A 19,692-nucleotide genomic window follows, 5' to 3' on the forward strand; every position below is an offset into this window, starting at 1 on the left:
ACTGCCGGAAAACCGAAGGAGGTAGTTATTGTTTTTGCCACAAAGCAACGGCAGAACGCCCGTGTCCCAATATAGCAGCCTTTTTGCTTCGCACGCTGGGTCACTAACAAGCGACAGCAGATAACGCAGCAACATCGGTGAGCAGTAAAACAGTGGAAAAACTACCACACGACGGATGCGAATGTTGAACGCAGGAGCACCCAGGGAGGGAAACCCACGAGCGATGGCAACGCTGGCGTGGGATTGATTTATTTTCATGTTCCGAACGAGCTTTAACCGTTTGTGTAAAACAAATGGCGCCCGCTGGTTGGAACGCCAAACAAAAAAACGGCACGTAAGCAGCAGCATGGATGGAAAACGAACCCGTGTTTCGAGTGTATTCGCGTGGAATTCTACTTTCTTGCAAACCATTCCGCTACACCAATGTTGGAGAGAGTTCGTGTTCGCGAAGGCAAAGATTTTACACGTTTGCGCACGCTGGCTGCTTTGGAATGGAGGAAAATGGTTTACTTTAGATGCTCCCTGGCCCTGTCCTGTGAAAATTATTGTAGCGTACTGTAGACGATACTTCCGGGTTTGTTTTTTGTTCGAATAACGCACCTTTTCAAGTGTTAAATCGTGTGAAAATGGGTGGTCAAAATTCAATGCATCGTTACCGGGGTTTTAAAATGTGTCTGGGAAATGTGTCCATTAACAGAAGCAGCAAAACTTACCGTAACGTATTTCGTGATGTTGGCATAATTTACATATTTTTACATATAAAGAGGAACACTATATTAATCTTTCATTTTGTTTACTTGTAGCATATAGATATTGAGAATGAATGATGCAAACGCATTATTGTAACCTTCTATTTTAACCCATTTCTTTCCGAAAGTGATTTTTTATTGTTTGTAATTGAAGCTGTACATTCTTTACACTTTTACGTTTATGGTACAAACGAAAACAGAAAACCAGAGTGGGACATGTAACAGAAATAACACTGCCATTCTTCCTAAGCATTGATATTCTCAACGTGCTTATTTGTTATTTTATATTTTCTTGTATAACTAACAGAATAATCTCATCTGACCCGTCAATACGTGCAGACGGTTGTTAATTGTTTTATACAAAGCGGAAAAGTCAGTCCGCTGTAAAGAAGTGATACTGATGCTGATAATTAAATACGTTACAGATTTTAAAGCAGCATTTAATAGTTTCCACCATGCCTTGCTTTTGGCAAAATTTTCCAATTTGGGGTCCTCAACTTTTATAGTCAAGTGGCTTTGGTTATATCTTTGTAATCGTTCCTGTAGGGTAAAAATAAACACGTGTGTGTCGGATGAATTCTTCGGTTTTTAGAAGTTCTTCAAGGTAGTTTACTTATTCTTTTCCTCTTATACCTTAATCATGTTAGTTTGGTTCTTTATGCAGACAGCCAACCTCTTTACACTGATGATCTCAAACTTAAACACGAATAGAGGCCCTAAGCGGTCATACGAATGTAGGCCTTTTTGAAGTGTCTAGCGTGAAGATGTATGAGTAATTCTAAACTTGAGAAGAATTGAGAAACAAATCTACTTGTGAGTGGGGGGCGGATCCCTTTTTTCGGGACCCCTCGAGACCTCGGGGTCCCACGCGGCCGCTTAGTTTGCGTAGTGCTTAATCTGGAACTGGTTCCTGTATTTGAGACCTTCGTGTAACTTTTAATAGTAAGCCCTCTCTTAAGTCACGCTTTTCGTCTGTTTGATATTCGTGGAGTATCCGTGTTTGATATCTGAAAATTGAAAAAGAAAATAAATATTTCATGTCCTGATGTTACATATCCTGATCAGACGTTTTGAACACACATATCATAATCAGTTTATTGCTAACGCTTTTATCTGTTACAAAACAAAACCCGTAGATGGTCTATTTTGTTAATTCCTCTTTTATTAATTCAAGCCTGACCTCTTTTGTTAATTCAATTTAAATAAACTCTTCGTCCAAACGGTTGACCCGTAGATGAAAATTCTGCTCCGCACATGGAGCGATGGAAATCGATTTACATCTTGTTTGGCACAAGCCAGGCCCTCGACCCATTAGCCCTACCGATCGGACTTTGAACTCGTTAAAGTAGTTTATCTTTTTAGAAGAGTACATTAATCACAACAAAAAACGATCTATCTGCCCCCACTTTGCCCGAAACTCCACAACCTACAGTGCACCACAGCACAAACAGTTTGAAAAATGGCACTTTGCAAACGGCATCCAAGACGGCAAGAACTGGCTACGGGCGAAAAGGAAGCAACCGATGTCCCCTGGACACTGGAATGTCCCCAGGTTTTGGTGCAAGGTGTAAAAATTCCACCATAGCAAATGGCCAAACCAAATACTATCAAAACGACACTGGATGGTCCTTCGCGTGCTGCTCATCGAAGCGGATGGAGAGAAAATTCTACAATTTTCTTTTACAATTTTGAGCAAGCAAAGAAGAATAAAAAAGCACTGGAATAAGGAAAAAGATAGAACACTTGATCGCATCTCGCCACCGTCCCCGGGCAACGTAAAGTTCACAATCGAAGCATACAAAAAACAGAACGGGAAACGCTTCAAGAGTGCAAGTTCTTGAAACGCAAAACCATTGAGACAACGACGACGACGACGACGACGACGACGACGACGAATGAAAATGGTCAACATTGTGAAGTGATTTTTACATTTTAAACGTAATTTGCCAACATGCTATCGGCGAGAGGGAAGAAGCTGTGTGGTGGTAAAGGCCCCACCGTTCCTACTTGGAAAACGTGTCAAAAGGACCTACTACTACTACTACTCGACCAGGCCATGCGGAGAGGAAAACGAACGCGAAGCACACAAGGAGAGAACACATAAAACATCATCAACACGCAGCGCATAAATTAGCCAATTCAAAAGTGACCTTTCATGCCCTTCCACTCCACTCACTCCTCGATTCTCACTCCCCTCCGCCTGTCTCTTCATACCTCTTCAAAGGTGGGGTCCCTGGTGGTTGCGAGCGATTCTCATTAAAATGGAATTCAATTTATCGTCCAATGCAAATCAGTGTGTCACTGTGAGAGTGTGGTGTTGGGCGAGCTAAAGGAAATGCCACCCGAATTTCCATACGGAAACAGAATCGAACTTGCCCCCATTGCGAGAGAGGGGACGGAGAGGGATTACGGGGCGATGGGGCGAAAAGCGTAGAAAAATGAGACTGGGAAAATTGGAAGGCGGAACTCAGAAAAGGAACTATGGATACGAGGGGAGTTATTCCTTTGCTGGTTCTGTATTTGGTAGAACACGCGTTTGGCTTTTGGTCTCTATTTCCTAGGAAAGGGGCGATGATACTGGGCACAGCACAAGACAGGAAATCTATCGGGATGGGAATGGGGGTTAACATTCGATTTGATTGAATTTCCTCCAACCGGAACTCGTTCCAATAAGGCAAATGGAGAGCGCCACGGAACACCAAGGCCCAAACACTGCCCCGTTTGATCATCGGGCAACGCGCGCGCTCATCGGCACCCGGCGGCATCCCCTTTTCCCACAACCAATGTGTATTTTACTTGCTTTCGTGACTTCTGAGCACGGCGAAAGGAATTACGATACGAGATCAATGCATTCAAGTGTTCAATGTTCCAGCGAAGGGAGGATGCTGGTCATCATAATTCGTACTCACTCTTCCCTGCAAATCTCTTTTCGGCTCTCTTTCTCCCTCGAACACTGTCACACAGGGGACATAAACATAATATTTGATGATTTTATGATCAGGGCAAGCGACCGGCTTTAGGGTGATTTCGATAAAAAGAAATAGGGAAAACAGCAAGATTCCACCGTTCCCTTCCCTATTTCTCCTGAAATAAGGGCGTGGGGCAGTTGGCGGCCAAGCCGAAAACTTTACCGGTAGCCATGTACGAGCGAAAGTGTAATTCACAACATATTTGCTAAATCTGTTTTTGAGTAGCGTAAAATTGTTGTTTACCTTCATCATTTTCCCGACCGTTCGATCGGCAACAGAGCCCAAGGGTGCGAGCACCCCCGAAACGGGTGGCGTATGGCTTTTCTACCCTGCCTCCTCTCCCCCCTCTTCAACGTTCCATTTTTCTATTGTTGTGGTTCTGTTCAAAAGGTCACAGCGCGAACCGAAACTTTGATGGTGAGGTGGAAACAAAAAATGCGTGAGAAATCGCTTTTTCCTGTGTTTGTTGTTTCATGCCCATTGCTTTCTATTCTGTCTTCTATCGTGGCTGCGCTTTCCACAATTTCCATTTGAAAGCGCTTTCGAAGAATATGTATTTTCTATCGATATGCGCCTCATTCCTGCGTCCCTGCTCGATGGTCTGTTAATAGCCTGGCTACACGATGACCAAAGACACGCACACACACTCACACGCGCGCGAGGAATGGGAAATCAAAAATCGGAATCGTTTAAGAGCAAATGCTTTGACTTAAAAGCCATTCGTGGGAGGACAGCTGTTTTCGGCGAAGGAACACTACCAAATGCAGGGGGTTTCGATTGATTTTTTTTAAGAAAACCAGAGCAATATAAAGGAAAAGCTTCGTGGGTATGAAAACATGTGATTTTGTGATTTTCAGAAAATGTATTCTTTTATGGTAAATATAATTCTGAATAATGTGTTTACAATGTGTTAAAAAACTACAATTATGCTTTTCGTTGAACCATTTTGAACCCCTCTTTTAATCACGGATATTTAAATCCTTTAAATTTAAATTTAAAAAATTTTGAATATCTAGGAAAACCTCCAAGCATAATCACAACCCAACAATTATTTAAAAAACCTATTTAATTAGCTTATACGCATTCTTTGTATTAAGGATATTGAATCCAACACAGGGATTGTAAAAGTAGCATAACATAGAGCAGTGGTCTCTAATCTGTGGTCCGTGGCGTCCGTGCCGCGAGAAAATTTATTTTTGAAAAAGAAAAGCTTATATACATAAAGTGCGTTTTTGTCCCCACCATTATGATTAAATTTTAAAGTGGCATGTATAGAATAAGATTAAAAGATATTTGAACTTTGAACTAGTATAAAAAATTTATGCCCTCAATGGATGTGGGCCGCGGCAAATCAATGTTCAAAGCCAAGTGGTCCGCAGTCTTAAAAAGGTTGGGGAGCCCTGGCATAGAGGACTGGGAAAACTGGCACAATAATATAACGCAAATGAGATTTCAGAGAAGCAAACTACAACAAGAAGGAAAACAAAGCATTGTATTGATCACTGTGAACCCAAATTCAATAAACTTCGGGTGTTCTTCAAAACCAAAACAAGTGTTATCATTGGAATGAAGTCTTAGTTCTAACTAATTGAGCAATTAACTCTGATGGGTTAGGCTGAATCAAATCGATATAGTTTATTTTTCTCTTCAATGATATCTAGCTAAGCTGACTGGATTTCAATAATATAATTTTTTTAATATATACATTGATATCTGCTAACAAACTACAGATAGTACCATAGAACGCATACTTCTTGATCGCACAATTTTTGATACGTAAAAGTATTCGTGGCAAACTTCTTCGTCGCATAATGCGTGGTCGAATAATTCTTGGTAGTAACCTTATTGATCCCAAAATTCTTATACGCAAAAGTTTTGGTCGCAAACTCCTTGTTCAAAAAATTCTTATACGCAAAAATCCTGGTCACTTCCTGGTCTCAAAATTTTTTGTCGCACAATTTGTGGTCGTAAAATCTTTGATAGCTAAATGCGCGGTCGACCTTTTGGCTGATACGATCTTTTTCATCTAGGTTCGCCAGGTTCGACTGCGCGAATCATATTTAATACCGTTACGCTATTAACTGGAGCTGGTAGTCAGTAGCGTCATATTGGAATATGGCATAGCCAAGAATATTTAAGGGGATAGGATCAATTGTCACAAAGTAAATAAAAATACATTACTGTGAGAAATATGAAAGTAATAGCACTTATTGCAACGCAGCGTTTCATAAAGCATTGCGTCACGCAAGGGCGTTTGTTAGATGCGTTCTGGATAAATGTGTTGAACACATTAAACAATGTTAAACTTAAACAAACAAAAATCATGCTTTTTTTAGCTTTAGGAATGGGTCACGGGTTTATGCCCGTCAAGAAGAAGAAGGAGCGAATATAATACTCAATACAAACTGTGAAACACTTATTAAACTATTGGCCCTCTTCCAACTGTTTTGCAGCAAATACGAAATTAATTCTTCAACATTTATTCTGTTTTATTTATTAAATTATTTAGTTGTTCCGTTACATAAAAACCGCAATCACATTGTCCGGATAACCCTGCACCCTGATTTCACCTTCAATCTTCCACATCCCTTCACTCTACTCTCCCTAAAGCGTCTAAAAATGTTTCCATGTTTTCCTCCGGCCTAAGAACTGGAGCGTGCTGTCTATAAATCAAACAAACGATTTAACACTCCACTCCTGTCCCAATAAACCAACAAAGTTTATCGTCTTTCTGTCTCTCTCTATCTCTCTTTCTCTCTCTTCCTTGTCCCGTCCACGTGCGTTTGGTTCGCTTTTCCCACCCGCACAATCCATCGATTATCGATCGAGCCTACCGCATGACACGCACCTTTGCGCTTCCTTGCTGTGGGTTGCAAAAACATTCATCATTATCATTTCGCGCTCTTTCTTCAGGTTGACTTTCGATTTCCTTCGAGGAAGGAAAACCTATCGTCTGATTTCCTTTGCTTTGTTCCCGTTTCTTTAAAATGCAGAAAAACAAAAGAAATCAAGATGTTTACGGGTAACATACTGCAAATCACTGCTATAAGAATAAAAATCATCATCATCATCATAGCCTTCAACAACGACAACAAATCTTCTTCTATACGGTGAACGCGTTTCGGTTCCTTTTGGTTACGTTTGTGGTTGCATTTACAGCCCTCAACAATCCCCAGTCCCGGAAGTGATTTAAAAGCAAATCCGACGGTCCCTATTCCACCTCACCAACTCGGAAGGCGAGAAGTGCAATCGAAACCACCAATCCATACTGCCTAACCCCTTTCCCGTGCACCCTCACTACCATCCCAGCCGCGAGAACTGCGAACCGATGATTATAATATTATCGATGGGCAAAAGCGAAAGGAGATAAATCTGTCTCCGCTCGAACGATCATGTTCTGTGTCTCCCATCCGGTGTGAAGGGCGCGAACGCGGCACAGGAAGAGGGATGATGACATACCGCCACCACTAGCCATGGCTAACGCGATTGGAAATGATCGATTTCCTTCACATCATATTGCGACCGGTGCCCTGCTGGGCGTGACGCAGCGTTCACCAGGGGATCCTGGATCCTTCCGGTTGCGCGTTCTACACGAACAGGCAAATGGCATCTGGTACTCGCCCCTCTGGGACGGCAAAAGGGTGGGAAGTTTGAGCGTTTGATTGATGAGATGCCTTCCCAGGGATGGACGGATCACTACCACCATCATCACGACCGCCACTACCATGGGCCACCCTTTCGGTCTACTAGTGTTCGATGAGCTACCGATGAAGTGCCGTTGAAAATGAGATGCTGATAGCACTATTCTACAAGCCGAGGTGATGACGCTGAAGTGCTGCTGTTGGTGGTGGCGCCCGCCCAAGGCAAAGACAAGGGAATTCCAGTGGGCTCGAGACGCTTCAAAGCATGGACAGCCAATCAGTATCGTTAACTACAAAAAGCCATCGGAATGATTCTAGGGGTTTCCTAAAGGGAGGAAAAATGGTTTGATGTCGTACTTCTGGGTCGACAAAGTCGCCCCCCCACCCCTCTCTTTCGTAGGAAAATAGTTTTTGCCTTTCAAGCAAGCTTTTGCGTGGCTAAATTTAGAGATTATAATCCCGCCAGCAGCTAGGCTTTATCGATGGATGGAACTCTATCTGATGTATGAGGTTTCGCCACTGACTTTACACTCTTCCCCACAGCAACACACACAGACACTGGTGGATTACAGCAACCATCAGTGATTGCGTTAAACAAGTTTCGTGTAAACTCAAATTGGATGTCAAATTAGCTGTCAAAGTTTGACGTTTTTGGCACGGTAGTGTTAGGAGGTGTGAGAAATGTTGGTGTTTCTCGTACACCCAGTACTATCGGGTGGGTACGTAAATTGCGGATTCTTTTTGATGAAGGATCTAGGCCTGAGAAGGTTTAAATTGTTTGGTCATTTAGAGAAAGGTTTTTGTCGCTCAATCGGGCAGCAGATTTGAGATTTATGTAAATAATGGAGCTGCTTAATAGTTCAACTTTTACCAGCCCACGCGTCAAAACAAACCTAATTAATGGCCTGTCACTAGGCAGAATTTAATCTTTTTGATAAGCTTCCGCATGTGCCTCTGGGCATGTTTTCTCCATTTGTCGTATTTGAAAAGAAATAAATATCTTACCTAAAATATACGCACTGAATCCGTAAAACAAACGCAACAAAAATAATAAAATGTGTTTCTAAATTGACACATATTGAATATTTACATTTGGTTACAGATACACTATTAACTTCATATTAATTCGCTCATTGACTATCTTAGAATAAATCTTTTTTGTACAATTTCTTGCAGTTATCGAATCAATATTATATTCAGATAATTTCAAAAGATAATGCAAAATTTTTAATATTATTCTCAATAATTTTAATCATATAGAAAAAATACATCAAGATGGGATCGTGTACAATATTGCCCTGTCCAATGATTAGGATGAACGCATCAGCATTTGAAAAAGTCTAAGGGATTAAGATGGAAGGGATTGATATGGCGAAAAACATACCAGCAACGTAAGCCGTAGCTTAAGTTCATCAACATTCAAAAGAGGATAATTTGAAAATTTTGCTAAATGGAAAAGAGTCGTAATAATTTTATAAGACGTTTTTGCGTCCTATCTAGTTGAGCGTTGCAAGGAGCTCGTAACACTATAATGGCCCTCAAACATGGTCAGAAATGGAACGGTTTGATTAGGCCAATGTAGACATTATGGTGGTTCCGTGGTACGTCCGTGGCACGTCAACTCGCACGTCTCCCGTAGCAAGGACTGTCCAATCGGCTGCGTGGTGTTTAATAAGTCTCGAAAGCCTGTATAGGCTGGCATGTCCAAATAGGACGTTACGCTAAGTAGAAGAAGAAGCCATATTATAATCGCTTTTCTATCTGAGGTGAATCTGGAAAGATTATGAACAAATTGAATGCAACATTGAGTTGGTTCTGCTTTCTGTTTCAACGATATCACTCACATTAGCAATAATTTTATCTCTTTTTTATACATGCTTTTTTGAACGCAACGCTGGTATACATTTCCACGAAAGTCGTTCTCCAACCAGCTGAGTAACTTAAATCCTGTGGGACAAAGGCCCACGTAAAGGAAAGCGCAGGGATCCTACATGACCAACACAACGCTGAACGTGTTAATCTGAGTATCGCTGGAATATTTCAAACTCATTCCATTATTTACCACACCGGAAACGGAAAGGGAAAAATAAGTTACTCAACCCGAGAAGACGCACCACTTCATTAGGCTGTATCGGAGATTCTATAATTAAAAAGGCACGTTGGTAGGCAGCACAAGAATGCTTTTGATTTTTACATCATTAACAACTTTCTTTTATTCCCCTTTCCATTAAAACACCACCTGTCTCCTCCCCCCGCACGGTCACAAGGAGCTCACAAACACAATGGGAGAATTTTTACGCAAAACATAAGTGCAACAGATTCCAGACAAAATTAATTCGAATTCCTGTCGGTACCCGTGCGTCTAGTCGATTACTCCTGTACCATATCACTTACCGAGCTTACAGAGAAAAGCAGTTATTTCAGTCTCATTTGCACTTCTCACGCACACGCTGCGCGAAAAAAAGAACAAGTGAACGATCTGCATACTTCACATTTCAAATTCCAACCATTTCCGAAGCACAATGATAATCTACAAAGCTATTTTACGAGAACCCCTCTCAACCAACTCCACTGAACTCCTGCTTGCTTTCAGTCCTTTCACTCCTGCATCAGGATCAACGAGTCTTTAAAGCTGTTGCTGCTGCTGCTGCTGCTACTGCTGCTGCTAGTGAACTGGTTCAACATCATCCGCAATGCGTCGCTGCCAGACATCGGGACGGGTCGCACGGAAGCGGCCCCGCGAATTTAGAATACCTCATTAGCGGCAGCATTTATGATACCGATCGGTACTGCAAATTCATCTCATTAAATTGATTTTACCTACCAGATCCCGGGACCTCCCTCTCTCTTCCACACTTAACCCAACAAGGCGAGGGGATATGGAATTGTTGCACTGTGCCTGGGCTATTCCCGTGAAAATCATCCCCTCCGGCCATTGGAACTTAAAACGGTTTAGATTTTAAAATCAAAAGTAAAGAGCTTCCCCTGCTCTAACAACTGATTGAGTGTATGCGTAATAGGAGGGGATTTTAGCAGTGAGGATGAGGGAAGAAGGGATAAATTTGCATACGACTAACGTATGAACGAATCCGCCAAATACCGTCGTTAGGCTTGCAGAAACCTCCCTGCGGCAGCGAGTGAAGTTACTTTACCCATACTCCCGCTTGAAGCTTTCCATCGGTTTGCGTATTTTCCCTCCAATCAGGGGGTGGGAAACGAAAAAAAAAGATCCCCCACCAATCTCACTTCGCCAGTGCCCGCGATGAGGCTGGCTAGATTTTGTGGTCGTTCCTACAGCACCTCACAAACATGCCGTCCGTCGTGCATCAGTGTGCGTATGTACACATATGAGCGTATTTGTGTGTGTCTACATGATATCGAGGAAATGGATCCAAATAAATGAGAACGGTGTGCAAGCACGGAAGGAAGACGCTGACGCGCACAAACACAATGATCAAAGGGATGGCCCAGTTGGTTCTACCGATTTCTCTGCCAACCGTTGATTGGAACCGTTGTCGGTGCACTGTTGATAGGGGTTGAGGTTGAGTGTCAAGACAACAAGCAGAGAAAAAAGTACACATATACACACACACACACACATTACACCACATACACCATCAAACAAATGTAATGCACTGTAACATTACGCATGTACCATGTATTTTTTGTTTGTTTTCCTTTTCTCTCTGCTTATTGCTTTGTGGAGTTTAAATTTATTCGTTAGCATTCCACGAACGCGTTGTGGCTTGTCGATTTGCGTTGGTTTCATTTTTGGATGCTCGTGGGGTTCTGTGGTTTTTCTTTTGTTTTTCTCTCGATGGATTTGTAAAAAACACCACGCGCCTCCATTTCGCCGATTAGTGCTTACGATTAAACGATCTTACGCGTCATGTCGCACCATTTTGTTAGGAAAAGTTTTAAACCCTATTTTTAAATTGTCATACCAAAAATCACATATGATAATGCATATATTAATGTAATTAATGTAATTAATGTGCATATTGTCTCAAACTTGGTATACATAGTTTTTATTTATCTACTTATTTACTTATTAATTTATTTCTTTAGTTTTTAATTTATTTATTTTTAAACCTTCTCCAGAGCGCACTTTTGTTCTACTTCCTACTGTCATCAAAATCAGCAACACACCAAATCACACAAGCACACGCGGGCTAAAATAAATACCCCCTACGGTGTACCATTCTTGCCCAGCCGCACATCAAAGCTGATCGATTGCAGGTGCAGTAGACGCATCGCTTGCTCATTTTGTGTCGACGCGTTCATCCAGGATACCAATCGGCCTTCAGGTGAAAGCTGAGGCTGCTATGTTTGTTCGTATATTTGCGCGTGTGTGTGTGTGTGTGTGTGTGTGTGTGTGTGTGTGTGTGTGTGTGTGTGTGTGTGTTGTTTGATCACAACGCAGCATCCGTGCACCCATAATACCACTCACATGTGGATCGATGCGATGCAATTCACGCGAAGCTTTGGTAGTGTTATTGCTCATGGGTAAAAACCATACCCAAGGGGTAAAGGCTGCCACGAATCGCAAGTTTCTACCGTTACTGTTTCTATACCGCGGTCTAACTGCAACTCAGCCCACCCTTTCAACTGATCCATTATCAAACTACACCACTACATTCCCCCCGGCATCCCATTTTGTTCGTGGTAAATGAGTTGGCTCAGTTAAGTGAATAAGTGAAACCGTGTGTACCGTGTGGTGTCGTGAGTTTATACATCCCAAAGCACAGCGGTATACGCATTATCTAATGCATCTCAGAGAGTGTAATACAATTAATTAAGTATTCGCGTGCTTTGCAACACGATGTGCTTTGAGAAATGTTGGCAGTAGAAAGCCGGCAATATTCGAAAGAAAGTGCATAGTAACGCAATTAAAGATGCAGACATGTCGCCACATTACTACAAAATAAGAGATATGTAAAAGGATATAGGTAAAAGTGATAGCATGTCGCGGAGAGTAAAAAAAACACCCTGGAGCAACGCCTCATCATCAGCAGTAGCATTGACACTTTTATCACACGGGGTTGTGTATACTGTGCTGATGACACGTGCTAGCAAATTTGATTTAATAAAGGTATGCTGCACCACCGACCGCAGCCAGGCAAGCGAATTAGTGCAATGAAACCGGTTGCTTTGAACAATCAACCACGGACAAAATGTGGTTTGAATTGATTATCGCGAACCGCACGGTTGCAACGGAGAGTTAGATTCATTTTCATTTACTGTAACAAAGAATTGATTTGAATTGTGTATCTATTAAATGTAAAATCTCATCATTTTTCCAGTGGTTCACTTCTTTCGATTCAGTCTTTCGAAAAACTACATTAAAAGATGTCTTTACTTTATAAAATGCATTCCAATCGTTCAAACAATTCAAATTAAGATAGAAATTTAACATCCCAGCGGTTCATCCGTGAGCCAGCTTCCGGCGTTACATTGTTTTCTCTGAGCAGTATTAGTATTTGCAGTTTCCCCACCAGCTTTAACTTTCCCTACTCTAGACAAATTCTTGAGCAGAAAAAAGTATTGTTTATTTTTCGTTACGTTACCAGACCTTCTTTTACTTTACGAAGTTGTTGTAAAAAGAAACCAGTTTTGCTAATTTAATAAAGAGATATTAGCGATCTAATTTTTTCATAAGATTAGTATTTGGTGAGTTTTGCAATATAATGTGCTTTATTCCAAAGATTTACAGGATCCTACAAGCCTGTACGGATTTGATTCCCATCTGGAATCGTTCCTTTAATTTTAGGCTAAAGAAGTATAACTTGATATGGCTTGATTCATTGTTGCTTTTACATATTCTATTTCGAAAGCTTGCAATCAAATGGTGGCATCGTAGAAGTGATACATTTATTTGAGTGCCCCTGTGTTGTGTGTTATGGGGCGGCTGTTAAGACTTAATAACATGCCCATAATCGGTTCAAGCCTCAAATGGACCGCCAGTGCCATGGATACAGTGCTAATAGATGTCATTTAAATCAATTCCGAAAAGATATCAAACCTGGCTTCAATTTTATTTCACAAACAAAGTGTCAATAGCAAAGGCAATCAAAGTACTGCCGAGTACCGATGCAGCAAGTTTCACTTCTACGATGCCACCTTTTTTTTCTCTTTTGGCTCAACAACCGTTGTCGGTCAAGGCCTGCCTGTACCACTTGTGGGGTTGGCTTTCAATGACTTTTTTTGATCACCCCACCCATAGCAGGATAGTCAGTCCTACTTACGGCGGTCTATTTGGGGCTTGAACCCATGACGGGCATGTTGTTAAGTCGGACGAGTTGACGACTGTACCATGAGACCGGATGCCACCCTTTAAAACTACAGAAATAGTGAATTAATACATAAGCTACACTTCAACAATTATCAAATTATTGAAAGCTGTGTGTTAGATAGAAAGATCCTGTGACAAATGAGATAATATAAGTGCCATTTGGAAAATAAAATAAAATAATGATACACTTAATATCTAGTATGTTAATATTTTGGATTTTAAATATGGCCAGGAGTGCCCTATCCTAAAGAGAATTTTAGGATGAAAAGAGAGAAGAATATTATTTTATATATTTGAACAAAAAAAAAGAAAAACAACAGTATGAAAACACTTAAGGCACTCCTTCATTGAAATACTTCGTTATCGTACGAAGCAAATTTAGTTTTTAGCGAACCTACAGCCGTTTAAAGAGTAACTTTCTCGTTTAGCACCTTCTTTGAAGAACAAAATACAAACAACGAACATACCAAAAATATTGGCAAAGAATAGCTTGAACGCAATTTAGCACCTGAATCACAGACACACACACACACATAAAACACCTTCTATGAACTGCCACAGGAAAAACGGAAAGTTTTTTTTATTTCACCTTTTTTGTAAAACACGCTCACATACCGACTTTGTTACCCGTGTCTTGAGGTTTTAGTAAAACATGAAACAAAGGTTTACCAAAAAAAGCGTCCCCATTTCCCTTTCCCGTGCCTACATACAGCCTCATTAAAATGAAGAACGACACAAAAAACAGCTCCCCAAAGCAAGGAAACAGGACGGTGTGTCCCATAGCTTTAAAATATTATGGGTGGCATAATTTGGTTTTCCTGGGACCAACTTCGGAGAAGCGCGTGTGTGTGTGGGTAAGGTTCTGTTCATAAATGCATTCCCGAACGTTCCTTCCCATTCTCACCCGTTACTGCAGTTGTTGTAATTGCAGTACACCCATGCAGCAAGTGAATGAGTATGCGGATCTCCGTTTCGCACCTAAACCATGACCCCTCCAATAGAAACAGAACGACGCAAACAAAAATAAACACAAATACACACACACACTCGTTCGCATACGTCTGCAACCCAGTACCACTACCCAGTTGCTACAGAGTTTGTGCGTTGTTTTGCTTTTGTTTTTCAAATGTTGCTCCGTCGTTGCGCTTTTTAGCCTTTTTGCTAAAATAAAAACAAACACTTTGCTCCCGCTTGCTCGTACGCACACACACACACAGACTCACTTTTCCTTTATCTTCGTGCCATAGTGGTGCATTGTTTGTTTTAACCAAACGCCTTTTGTTCCTCGCTGTGTTGTGTGTTGTTTCCAAGTTATTGTATGATTTCCCTTTTTTATATTCCGATGTGCTTTTTGCCACATTTTCATTTGCTTTTTGTTTTATTTTCATGTCTGAGCTATTCTGTTTTTGAAAGCTTTATTGCCACTTCCTGTGCACTTTGGCAGTTTGTTTCGTATGATTGTTTTACTATTTTGTATTGTTTTTTTTTTTGTACTTTTGAAATGATTTAACGTTCTTTCGGGGAATAAAAAAGTGTGACGTACCACTTTTATGTTCAATTCGTTGCATATTGTTTTTAGTTTCTTTGCTATTTCTATAACCTAATTTAAGACAGCATATAAGTTCGAGTTCTTGTCATAATAAAAAACAACAAAATCCAATTAATGTAACCTTCAGTGAGGAATTAAAAACTACTTTCTTACAACTTTTTTGTTGTAAACAGATACACCGAAAAGAAATTCTTTTGTAAATTTCAGAATAAAAAAACGTCTTTAAAATAATTCAATCAATCAATCGCATTAATCATAAAAAGGACAAAAATATACAGGAAATGTTTGCTTTAAAACTATTGCACGGCGAACAAATATTCTACCACAACGAAGTTTAATTGACTAACTTTGGTCGCAACATTTCAAACAAACTTTTTCTCTTCATCAATCGATAAACAAATGAAAGCTTTCTCGCAAAAAAAACGCACCAAAATTAATCATCACCAGCGCTGTGCATCTCAACGCGGTAGTAGCAAACCCGGCCCCGTTCGTTCAATTAACATTTTCTTTCGAATCGCTACTGTGCGGTTGGTCTATCAGATCTTTTTTTAAGCTCAAGAAATTCCATTCCTCGACTTTTGCTTCACTCCAATAAAAGCCGAACGAAAAAAATGCCCCTTTTCGAACCCAGCCCTCAAAAGCTCATTGAGTAAAATTACGACTGAATTTTGATTACCGGCAAATAATTTGGCATTTTAAGAATGTACTTAAACATTCTTCTCGGAAACGCGACCAAGCGACATGGGTGCGTCTGACCGGGAAGAGGTGTCTTTCAGTGGTTAGGGTGAAATTTTTGTTTTTGTATTTACGAAGCAAGAAGGATGCAATTAGAGTGGATTTTGTATTTATTTCAACGTGCACGTCTCGGGACCGATAATCTCTCTCTCTCTATTGATCAACGATACAACGTACGGAATGTGTTTTTTTAGCATCGAAGGCTCGGGAACGTTGAGAACATAGGCAGGTAGCGAAAAAGCAACACTGCTACGAATTTCCACCGAAATGCACAAGGATTCATTATGTCTTTTTTATGTTTCGTTTGAGTTTTGTTGGTTGGCACTAGTGATGGGCATTTCGGAGCGAACCTACGGTTCCGGAACAAACTCTGTAGCCGGCTCTTCACGAACGGCTTCGAGACAGGCTCCGGACTAACGCCTCCAGACTAACGGCTCCGGACTAACGGCTCTGGACTAATGGGTCAAAGGATTCATTGTACGATAGCGTAAAACAAATCTTCTCGCGAGTGTGGAAGCAAACACTCGATTTGATTGCAGTATTAACGGCACGTTATGCATTGTGCAGCATTCGTTGGTTCAGACCTAATTGTTTAATTAAAAAAAATATTCTCGGATAACCTACTCTCAAGATATGCAACTACAGTTAACCCTCTTTTATTTGACACCTCTCCAATTTGAAAAACCTCCCTTGTTTGAACATTTTCCACAGTTCCCTTCATTTCTAGTACATTTTTTCCCTCTTATTTGGAAAACCTCTGAAATCTGTATCGTATGGTGTTGGCATTGTTATTGCATGATGTATGCTCAAATTGGCAATCCTGTTCGCAATTTTCTTATAGCAACAGTTAAAGCTGCATACTAAATATTCTATCTCTTTCTTGTTTGTATGGACCTTTCATTCACTGTCAACCTTTGTAATTTGAAAACCCCTCTTATTCGACAATTCCATCGCCTGTCAAATAAGAGATAGTTAAATGTATTTCAGTTGGTAATAATGCTCAATACTCATCGAACGTTTTGATATATTTCTTTAAATTTGATTTATACGGCTATGTACGGGCCGATTTGGACATCCGACCCCTCAGGCTGTGAGGCTGCTGACAGTATATTTTAGTGCCTGAACGGTTCCGGACACTACCGGCCGAAATGTTACACCGAGTTGCACTACTTTTAGTGTTTTACTATGCATATACATTTTCCAACGGATTTTTTCCATTTGGAACTTCAGTTGGTGCAATGTGTTACAGACGACTCAGGAGCCCGTTGGTTTGGAGTCGACGGCGGAGCGGTTGGTTAAGAACCGGCTTCGGAGTCATTTTGCCCATCACCAGTTGGTACACACATAGGAGTTTCATTTCACTTGGAGTTAATTCGTAATTATTCTTCAACAATTTCGTTTCATATTTATGGCAGTCGAAAGAGGACATACAAATTGTTTGTTCAGAGGGTTGAGTCTAAGGTATCGTAATGATAATAAGTGAAAGAAGCGCAAATGCTGTTATCGATACACCTGTTATTTAATGAGGCATTGCACACGATAAGGAAATCACTAATAGTTCGTTCAGAAAAAAGAATGCTAAATTTATACATTATTTATGTAAAATTTTAAAAGGTCGTGGCATTGTAGGGCCGCATTTGGTTCGCGGACCGATGTTAGTAGACCCATAATATAAACCAAACTGACACGAAGAAAAAGATACTCGAGCAACTATTTTGTCTATTCAAATAATTAGTTTGTTTAACGACAAGGTACATTGCTTGCCAAGCTCTGTGCATAAATTCTAGTTAAAATAAATTCTTTCCACCACACTCAATCCGAACGGTTCAAATACGCACGGATAATCACCTGGGAAGCATTGCACACCATTGCGCTTGCCAGTGACACAAAAGGACGTAAGTGAAAAGCACAGCACAAGACATAACGAAGAATAAATTCATACTGGTAAAGGATAATTTCACTTCTTTCCCTTCGCTCGTTTCGGTGCACCTTTTGCTCCTTTTCCGCGATTTCATTTCCCCCCACGAACTCCCACGGAAGCCGTACCAAAGTACACGTTCACATGTTCGTTCCGTGACGGGAAAAAAGGACTCCGAAAATTTCCGCCAGCCAAGCGGTGGTGTGGCTTAAAGCTGTGATTAATTGTAGCTCGCGCACACTTTTGCTAAAATCGTTACCATTCGTTCGGTTCTTGCCAACGTCAGACGCCGTCATACAAGCAGCTTTTGCAGCGTACACGCGTACAATTCCGACTGATGGATGGCTGAAGCCAAAGCAGTGGAATGTACATGTTTTAGTGGAAGTGGGAAGCGAACGTAGGTGGAAAGCGGTTGAATTCAGACGAAATCTCATTCGATCATCTTTTTCTTTGGTGCGACGAATGTGGACGACCGTCGCCGATCGTGGGAAAAACGGTTTTGGGAAGGAAATTTATATATCTTTTTTTTTCCTCTCTCTCCCACCATTCCTATTCGACCGTTGGGCTGGAAGGAAGGATAAAATCCTTAATACGGGAAGCAGTAACCAAGCAAAAAAAGGCAGATGCGAGCATAAGCGTAAAATAAATTACATCCTATTCATCGCAGGAAAAATTGTGCGCGATAGAGAAAATAATAATACGACGCTGCGTTACACTGATGTGGCGCAAGTGTGATACAACAACAAAAACGAAAACAAACCAAATGAAAAGAAAGCCAAATTTTTATATCAAACCCCCAATCCCGACCCCCGCTCCATTTCACAAATCGTATTAAATTGTCTGGATAAACGTGTGCAGACAGCTGGAAAAAAGAACGTAGCCACGGATTTGAGGATGGCGTATTGAGCCTCACGGTCGCTTTGGCTAAATGGTTCAGTTATCAAGACACGCAAATAATGTTGTTCCCAGCGCGCCGCTTTGGTTTAGGCAGGGGGGGGATTGAAATAAGGCAAACACTGAGGGAGGAAATCTGGGAAAATGGGCGGATATGCTGTAACCGATCGGGATTGCGATATTCATATCGCAGAATGTTAATGTCACCCGTCGAGCTGATTTCTAAATCATCAATATGTATCCACCCTCCCCGCGTTGAGTATGGCAAACCAAAGCAAACCAAATCAATCAAAAGCACAGATGCAAATGAAGCTAAAAAGCAAGAGAGGAGTTGAGGGAAAACGTTGCTTTCATCAGCAGAACATAATTCAGTTTTTTTTTTGAGGAATGCTTTGAAAAGATGAGATGCGACAGAAAAAAAAAAACCCGGAAGGAATAAAATAAAGGGGAATGAGTTTTAATCCGCGATAGACGGATCGTAGCGCTTTCGCTCATTTCACAAACATAACAGTCCACAAAAAGACGGTACGTTAATCATTACCGACTACCGCAAGAAATTCGTTGGGTTTTTTATTTGTTCTTCAGCAAATAAATTTACCCAGATACAAGACGAGAAGAATAAGACACAAAAATGCAGCAGTTAAATACAATTGCAATAATGCAAACAAACAAGCAAAAAACATGGACAGGATTCGTGAAAAGCACGGGCAAACAAACGGCGCAATGTTTCAGCGTAGTTGATGAAAACCCGGCCGATTCCAACCTCAAACCCCGTTATCAGCATTGTAGAGGTAAAAGGTAGGAAGAAGGAATGGGTTGGTGCAAAATAGGGGGCGATGGGGCAAAATAAAAAGCGAATTAATTCGCGATCCGCTTTACGGAGAAGCGAGTGTGCAAAGCCATCATCATTAAGTTGTTGAAACGATGTTGCATCTGTCATTTGTG

General features: G+C 41.0%; 1 protein-coding gene across 1 annotated transcript in view; it reads right to left on the reverse strand.

Moving 5' to 3' along the window:
• Nucleotides 1-868: 868 nt before the first annotated feature.
• Nucleotides 869-19,692, reverse strand: part of LOC121590781 (putative tRNA (cytidine(32)/guanosine(34)-2'-O)-methyltransferase) — a 50,286-nt gene continuing 31,462 nt past the window's right edge. Inside the window, exon 4 of the mRNA XM_041910770.1 lies at nt 869-1,756. The gene's annotated coding sequence lies outside the window, so the exon portion shown is untranslated. The remainder of the gene's footprint in view (nt 1,757-19,692) is intronic.

Source organism: Anopheles merus, chromosome 2R, assembly GCF_017562075.2.
Source record: "Anopheles merus strain MAF chromosome 2R, AmerM5.1, whole genome shotgun sequence".
In the NCBI taxonomy this organism is placed as follows: Eukaryota; Metazoa; Arthropoda; class Insecta; order Diptera; family Culicidae; genus Anopheles; species Anopheles merus.